The following is a 9,515-nucleotide window of genomic DNA, read 5'->3' as shown; positions in this document are numbered from 1 at the left end:
GTCTATCATAAAGGCTGCTGCGGTAAAAATAGACATGGACTAGGCTGGTTACCCAGGGGAACCTGTGTCAGAAACAGCACGGCTGCATGTTAATGAGTCCTCCTTGGGTGTGTGTGGGTCTGGGTGTGTGTGTTTGTGTTGAGGAGGGGTTTCAAGATGTTCCTAAAAGGCCGTGGTTGCTAGGGAGTAGGGACACAACAAGGGTCTTTTAGGAACATCTTGAAACCCCTCCTTGACAAGAAAAATCACTTTATGGTCACTTTATTCTAATCAATGAAAGCGAACAGGTACTGTCAAGCTTTTAAAAAAAAGACAAGAAACCTAAAAGTAGTCCATATATTTTCTCAAGCCACTTTGTAAAAGAAATGTAAGTAATTATTCACTAACAGTTTTCACCTCCGTTGTAGTGCTTCTTTCAAATGTGATGTTTTGGAGATTGACTGCTCCGGTCCCCATTCACTTTCACTGGGTCATGTTGGTTTTTCCACACATTCTTTGAGTCACACGAGTTTGAAACAAAATGAGAAGGAGTCAATGAGGATGAATGAGTTTTCCATTTTGGGTGGACTTTGGAAGAGCCCACACCTTTTCTGCACTTGCTTGCCTAATTGTGCCGTCAGTCACTGAAAGAGACTGAGAAATATGTGAAGCCGTCTTTGCATTGAGCCTACCCTTATCACAGATGAGATGGGACTGAAAGAGCACTTGATTCATAAATCAGGGCAGATTTTAGAATTTTACAAACACAATTTTTTTTTTGTTGTAGTGTGTCGTTGTCCAGTATGTGGTAAAATACAATAATGTTAACGTTGCTCCTGCAATTGCACAATTGCACAATATTGTCACAAGGTGTCGCTGTTTGCTGTTGATTAGTGTGTTGAAGTCTCTGTGCTCCTCCCTCTCCTCCGCTGAGCACAGCTGGTGCCTCTCATTATTACTTATACTCTAATGATTAGTGTGAAACATATATTGTTTGTTGTTGTTGTTGTTGTTGTTGTTTGCTTGTGACAGTTGTGTACTTTACCTTCTCTAGACAAGAGGCCCCAGAGCTGCATCTCACAAGCACAACATGACAGTAGGATTGTTTATACTATACTGACAAACAGAAGCAACTTCAACTGGTTTATTAAAATAATAATAATAATAATAAATAAAAAGCCAGTAAAGCAAAGTTTCAACTTGTGACATCTCACACTGAAATGATATTGAAAAAAAAGAAAAAATCCACTGAGCCACAACAGCTCATATAGTTTAACAGCACCAAGTTATAAGAAGAAGAGACATAGAAAAGAGAGGAGAGTACAGCGGTTCAATCAAAATCTCCTCTGTGGGCAGCTCGAATATTAAACTGTACATCAAGGATCTTCAACGGCGGTCAACTTTTATCCGAAGTACTATTCATTTTGTCTAAAACTTTTTAGGTAGAAAAAAGAAAGAGACCAGAGTGCACCTTTAATGGACTGCATTAGTGCAAAGCCAAGCACAACATTCAGCAGCAGATGTACATTGCATGATCTGAACATGCATTAGAGTGCATAATGTACATACAAATGTTAAAATACTTCCTCTGACTTTTTTGGCTTGTAAGCAATATTCATATCACTCATTTGATTTACACTGATAAGCACATCCCTCTCTATATATAATGCTCACAGATGGTGGTAATAGATTACAGTTGTACATCCTGCAGTGATGACATGCAGCAGGAACTCATTAATAAATAACCGCAGATACCCTATATATAGCGTGCGTTCACTACAATCTTACCAGATACTGATCAGACTCAACTACTGAGATTAATCCAATAAATGTCTTCGACAATCTGGAATCATGTGGCACATTTTTATCTTTTTGAAGCACAGACACAACTGCACTTTCATTTTGCCCTGAAAACAACAAAAACTGCAGCTCTGAGACCTCTTGAAATGAGATTCATTCTAGTGTAAACGCTGAGCCATATTTTAGCTGATGAAATGTACAAGCAGCATCTCTTTCTTTTTCAAGAGGTGCTGGAGGCCATAATGTTTGGGAGCGGAGTGCTAAACTGTATATTTATGTACATTTGTGATTCTGAATATTATATCTGTAAATATCGGTGTACATTTTGTGAAACGAACGCTGAGAAATCTATGAAAAGCAAAGGTGAATTCTTGTAACACTGCAGTGTATGATATTGTTGTACAGTTAAAAGTGTAGAGTATTTAATTATTTTGTACATTGTGCAATAGTGTGTGTGTGTGTGTGTGTGTGTGTGTGTGTGTGTTGTATATGGGGGTAGTGTCTGTTGTATCATGTATGTGTATGTGTGTAAAAAAAAAAAAGCTGTTTTATTTTTGCTATTTTGATGTTGTGAGTCCTTTACCTCCCTTAATTCACCTCCAGTTGAGTTTTGGTTCCTCTGTGAACATGACTCGCTTATTTGTGTGTTCATGCCGCAAAAGATTGTTGGTTAGTGCACTGAACTAAAGTTTTCTTTTATGCTTTTAATGTAAACTTTGGTTTAAATTTGATGTGGATGTCAGCTTATCATACAGACAGCACCTTCTGTACGCTCCTCTAGCATTAGTTTCTGCAGTTTTATCGTTTGCTGCTTCTAGGTTGCGTCAAAAGTCAAAATGTTCACACACTTTTTACGTTTAGTCCAACTATATTCAGCACAATAATTCTTAGTAGTGTTAGATTATAGTAACACACACTTAGCTAGGACATTTCCGCACTTTGTGTCTAAGGAGGAAAGTCAAAAATAGAGTACTTTTGCACTCTGGAAGTGCTATTTTAATCATTAGAAATATACTTGATGTGAATGTAAATGTATTTTTGATCCCCCAAAGTACTGTAAAGATCATCCACAAATAATTTATTAAGGTGGACACCCATGAAACGTGTTCCAGTCTACACTTCTGTGCTGTACTAGTCTTAGATTTATAAGCAATATTTCTGCAGGCATTTACTTTGGTTGGACGTTGGTCAGATGGTCCATGAGGCCACAAGAACCGCTGTAACTCTGAGAGTAGCAGCATTGGAGGGCTTCACTGCTGAAGAAGAGCAATGCTCTTAAAACTTTAGTCAAACCCTATTCTGTTGGGTAATAGCACATTCAGATCACTAGTCACAGTATACTGTTAGCTATACAAGGACTATTTTAATGTCTCTTAGTCAGTGTCATTGATATTGTACAGTATTTCCAATTCACTTGGGAGAACACAGTTATGAATATTGAATATGGACCATCACAAAAACTAACAATAAATAGTTGGTTCTCTCGCTGCAATGTGTGTTTGTTCTTTGAAATGCAACTAATCATATTTTTTTTCAATCACAAGATGACAAGGGGGCTGAGCATCCCTGTGTTTTATCTTTGGTGTGTGTCTTCTGTGTTGAGCGTTGGCTTAATAAAATACATTTTGGGGACAGTATGATTTCTTGAAAGAAATTAATACTTGGATTCAGCAAGGACACATAAAAATTAATTAAAAACTGTCAGGAAAGACATTTAGAATGTTACAAAAGATTTCAATTTTAAATAAATGCTGTGCTTGTAACATTTTTATTCATCAAATAATCCTGAAAAATATTACTGTACCCACAAAAACATTAAGCAGCACAACCATTATTTATAATGATAATAAATATTATTTGAGCACCAAATCGGCATGAATGATTTCTGAAGGATCATGTGACACTTAAGTAATGACTGATGAAATCACAGGAATAAAATATATTTTAAAATACATTAAAATAGAAAACAGTTATTTTAAATACTTTTATTTAATTTTCAACATGTCTTTAAATAAATATAATTTTTACTTTAAGGCTACACATTTTTATTTTAGTTTTTAATTGTAATAAAACACATAATGTAAACAGGTGTAAAGGGAATAAATGCACCATTTTATCTTTTGTTTACTTTATGAAAACTGATATTGAGAACAATTCATTGATTCTCTCTGATTCCCAAGTAAAACTGTTGGTGATTTTTCCCAGATCTCAAGAATGAGTGTTAAATGTTAGGATGAGACCTAAGTGAGTCTCTGTCCAGCTGAGCGTGTGAAGCCAGAAGTCCCTCCTCTGACAGGAAGTGATGCGGAAGTCAAAATGGAATTGACAGGTCATCGGATATGTTAAAACAAGCCAACCTTCCTGAAGCTCCAACAGCTGACTTGAAACAATTAATGCCTACAAATCGATTAAGAGATTACCAACCAGGGCACATGGACAGATGTTCAGGCAGTGTTAAAATTATGAAACCAACAGGAACTTAAAATACAAATATAAGAATTGTCAGAAGAATAAATATTATTATATTATTATAATAAATTATTATTATTATCACACTGAGCCATCCAAGATGTAGATGAGTGTGTTTCTTCATCAGAACAGATTTGGAGAAATTTAGCATTACAGTATGTCACTTGCTCACCAATGGATCGTCTACAGTGAATGGGTGCCATCAGAATCCAAACAGCTGATAAATAATCCAAATGACTCCATCAATTAACATCTTATGAAGGGAAAAAGGTCCTCTATTCATAATGTTCATTTCTCCATTGAAAAAATAAATAAATAAATAAAAAATCTCTAAACATCCCAAAACCTTTGTAATCAAATAGGGGATGGATGTTTTCACTGGAGAAAGCATTTGTAAAATGGGGCTTTGATAAAGGTTTAAATTTAAAACATCTTAATGATGAATTTCATTGTTGGGGAAAGTTACTTTTTAAAGTAATGCATTACAATATTGCGTTACTTCCTAAGAAAGTAACTAATTACGTTACTTAGTTACTTGTTATTGAAAGTAATGCGCTACGTTACATTTGCATTACTTTTTAAATCTGGTATTGCATGTTTGCTTTTAATATAGAAAGCTATATTTTTGTCAAATGTTAAAGCCCTTTCGCACTAAAAGCCTCAGGCTGAAGGAAATGTAAATTCACGTCTGTACAGTAGAACGCAGAAGAAGAAAGTTCAACACTCAGCAAATGATATAATGCTACATTAATCCAAAGCTGTTCCGACCAAAAGTAAACAAAATCAAGTTTATTGGATGGTACTTTGTGTTATAGCCATAAGCACACACGTACTGTATATATTTAATTCCTGTGTTTCACCTCATCTACCTTTTATCTAGCTCTCAGTTGGCCTTTAGGGTCATCCAGCAATTTAATTAAGGTCCATTTGGAAAAAAGTAGGGTACATTTGCATAAACGTCCCCCAAATGCTTTTCAAAAGCATGTTAGGCTGTTGTCAGTGTTACACAGGCCAGTTCCACCTTGAACTTTTGCATGAAACTCGGTTTTAGCACGAATCTCAGTACATCAACGCGTGTGAGGAGTGTGAGGAAGTCGGGTTAACAAAACTAGTGTTATCACCATCTGAGCCTCTGATTGTGGCTTCTGTTCTGTCAAAGTCACATAGAGGCTTTTGACGAAACCTTTAGAAAAGTATGTCAAGTGTTTAAGGTACAGTATCAAGAAAGGTGGTTAATTTTGATTGCACTGTGTGTTAAGTTTGTAGTGTTTTTCGCACCTCTTGACCAATATCACAGATTTGTTGTGGTCTCAAAGGAGATGCCATGTAAAGACACGTTTGCATGCGAGTATGTGTTTCTGTTTTAGAGCACAGAGAGTGCGTCATGCCTGACCCCTCACACTCTCCACTTTGCACACTCGTTTCATCTATGGTGTATCCTGTAAACAGACTTTTCCTCCATCACAGTCCTAAGACACAGCTGCACTCACTATCTCTAGCATTTTTTTTCTCACACCCACTCGCAAAAACAGACTGTGTGTCTAGGATGTCGCAAATCTAGGAGTGACGTCCTTAATTATAGAACAGGACATCGACGTCCGTCAGCAGATGTTAACTTGGCTGAGATTCTGCTTCCTATTTTCCCATCACAATCTACCAGATTTAGCATCAGTGCACAAATAAAATACATTTAAATGTCTAAGCAGTGAAACTCAAATGTAATAATCGTCTTATTAATCAGTATTTTTACCTTGTTTTCCAGAATCGAAATACTTTAAAAATAAATAAAGAATAATCAAAATATACATTTACTTGATAAACAAAATTGCTTGTTACATTTTTACATTTATTACTACTTCCTTATTAGTTGTTTTGTCTTGTCTTTAATACATTTTTAAAAATATCATGTATTTCTGTGTTGAATTTTTAGCAGTCATTACTCCAGTCTTCAGTGTCAAATGATATTTCAGAAATAAATCTAATATGCTAATCTGGTGCTTAAGTGACTTTTTTTTCTTATCACTTTGTATCACTTTAGTGAATGGATCCTAGCTAAATAAAAGTATTAATTTATTTAGAAAAAGAGAAAGAATAAGTGAAACGGAAATGCGGCAACAGGTGAATCAGGAAGATAAATACTTTTTTCCTGTTTGTCTGTTTTGGTGTTTGCTGCGTGACTTTTTCAGCATAAGTGAGCTGGAAGAGGAGTGAGGAGACCGCTGGGCCATTGTTTTCCTCAGCCCCGGGGATTGATGATCTTGGATTGAGTCGCTGTAGGAAAAGAGGCCTGAGCCAAGAGTGTGTGCAAACCACACGTTCCAGCACCTGCACACTCACACCTCACACTCCTCCATATCCTTTCACATTCTCACAGAAAGCATCAGACAGAGAGAGAGAGACTATCTGGTGCTAGCTATGATGAATTAACAAACAAAAATAGGACACAACTTCTATCCAAGTAGAACTATACCAGCATCAAAACAATGCCTACTTCACCTTTTTCAATGCACACATTTACAGGAAGAAATAATGACTATATCAGTTTTAGTATATTTCTCACTGATAGCTTTTTTTACTCATACTTGCATAGCATTTAGCGGTTTGCAAAATGATTTTCAGCAGAAGTTATGCTGTTAGAAAGTAGAAATGAAATTATAATAATATGACGCACTGATATTAATCCAGACATTCATAATTTATCACAAACCCCTCTACTACAGTAACATCCTCACCACACTGTTTATGTACTTCAAATATTACTTTGTTTCAAAAGAATATTTTAAACAACATACCTAACTAAGCTTACAAATAGATTCATATAGGCCTATATGTAACTAAAGAGAATTAAACATCCAAAATCAGCTGTACCTCAAAGGTGCTGCTTTGCTATCAGACTCTCTTTATTGTTCCTCACATTTGCTCATGAAGATACATCAAGGCATTTAATTAAAGGTGATGAGACCCTAGACCAATCGAATCCAGGACCTCTCTTACAAGTCTGACTTTGGGTTAATTATGGACTAACCCAACTGTAAATATTTAAATTCAATTTATAACCCAAAATTCGGGTTAGTTCATATTTGACCCAAAATTTGGTTGAAAAAACAGATTAAGGTTTACCCTTGACAGTGTGGCCTGAATGAGTGTCTGCTGTGTGCCATGAACCCTTCAACCCACAGTTTTATAACCACAGTAATAAGGGCCAGGTGAAATCCAGCACATAATCATGCTTTCTGAACTTATTGTGACAAAGGAGAAAAACACACCTGAGCTGAAGTAAGGTAAATGACTCCTTTTCATGCCGAAGTTCTTCGTGATATTCTCGAAATATTTATAAGCTGTTAAAACAAAATACTTTGGAAGCAAAATTGCATAAAACTTTATCAGAGATGCAGTTATATCACCAATTCGACGGCACTGTATCAGCAAACACATTAAAATGCACAAATTCACAAACTTAATATCACCAAATATATTTTCTTGAAGTACCCCTGAGATTTTAAAACAAATATTTTAATAATTAAGTACAGTGTTCTCAGGTCTCTGACTTTGGGTAATGATCACAATGACATGCAGGTAAACAAATAAAATATTTCATTTTCTCAGTAACTTTATTATTTGGATTGATTTTAAAATGATTTATTTTAATTGATCATTTTTATGATTTAATTAGCTTTTCATTAAGCTCATAAACCCCCTTCAGTTCCTTCACAACCACCAGTTTGGGAAACCTTGATGTAACATCATGTTTAAAAGCACTTCATGTTGCTAATAACAACACATGGAATATATTTTCTTACTCTTTTTGTATTTTTATGTCAATATGGCACGAGATTGTCCTATTTAAATCAATGTGATAAATGAGTTAGGTCAAAATTGAAAAATCAAAACGTAATCTAAAAGTAGTCTTAATATATTACCTAAAATGTGTTATTTAATGGATTACGTTAGGCTACTAACTACAATTTTTGACATGTAATTTGAAATCAGTAACAGATTACAGTTTGTAATCTACTCAGCTCTGGAATCCTGTCTTCAGCTGCAGATATTTATCGCTGAACTTGTTTTATAATGTAACTTTACATAGTTATTGAGCTCAACTGAAACAATGAGTCTGAATAATGACAATAATATTGTCTTGATACAGCTGCTTTATAGCAGAATTCGGATCAATACTTTCAGCTGCTTTAAAACAAAAATCTTTAATAAATCTTTACCTCATTAGCAAATAATTTTCTATCTTTCTTTCCTAAGGGTACCTAGTTATACTGCATGCACTTTTATAAGCGCCTGAAAAAACATGCAACATATTGCATTTCTGGTTTATTTCGATCCGGTTGGCTTTTTTTCTTAAATGTATTTAAAACCTATTTAATGTATTCAAGTGGGTACAAAAAATAAATTTAATTCCACGAATATGTCCTGAAAAAAAGTTATTATAAATTTCATTTTTGCAGTTTGCTGAATTTTAAGCCTTAAGGAGTAGACTATATAAGATTTACAATCACGTTTGGCTTATAAAATAACTAACAAAAATCAAAGTTAGACAGCAATGGAGTGAATAGCCTATATGTAAACATCCTGCTCATAATCTAACATTTGTCTTGGAGGTTTGCAAAGATCTCAGCAAGGTCTCAGACTGGGCTCATATTAGCATTTGCACTTCCTGCAGTTAAAGAGATATCAATCTGAACTCAAAGATGTCTTTATGTTTTTGTGCATGTGTAGAAGTCTGTATGAAAGTGTGTGAGCCCACATGCGTGTGTCATTTTTAACAGCATGCATTATCAGTGTGAAGCCACTGCAAGCACTCTCATATGTCTGTGCTAATGGGCTGTGGATTGAAGCGCCCACTGACTGGATAATTACAGTAACACGGTCTTAAGCACTTTCACATTGACTTTAAATTGATGTGGCTTTTTCCTTGAATCAAACTTTTAAAAATGATCTTATTTCACACATTCAGTGTAACTCTACTCATTACAACATGCTCACAGAACAGGGCTAGAAATAGAGGGGTTCATGTGTGCATTACCACAAACAAGATTGATATTAATGCTTTAAGACCATACATTTGTGAGAGTAGACATTTGAAAGGCATAGTAATGGCTCCTTTGTTTCTGTTGGTTTACTGCCAGTAAAACTCCATCCAGAGCATTTGTTAGTGATGGGGCATGTCAAATGTGTCCATACTAATGGCGTCATATTTGTCCACTACGTGGTGATAAAAGCCTCTCAAATGCAGAAGCTTTTGACTCTTGAACAGA

The sequence above is a fragment of the Carassius carassius genome, chromosome 34 (genome assembly GCF_963082965.1).
Source record: "Carassius carassius chromosome 34, fCarCar2.1, whole genome shotgun sequence".
NCBI lineage: Eukaryota > Metazoa > Chordata > Actinopteri > Cypriniformes > Cyprinidae > Carassius > Carassius carassius.
The sequence above is the reverse complement of the archived record's forward strand: the minus strand, read 5'-3'. Positions refer to the sequence as shown.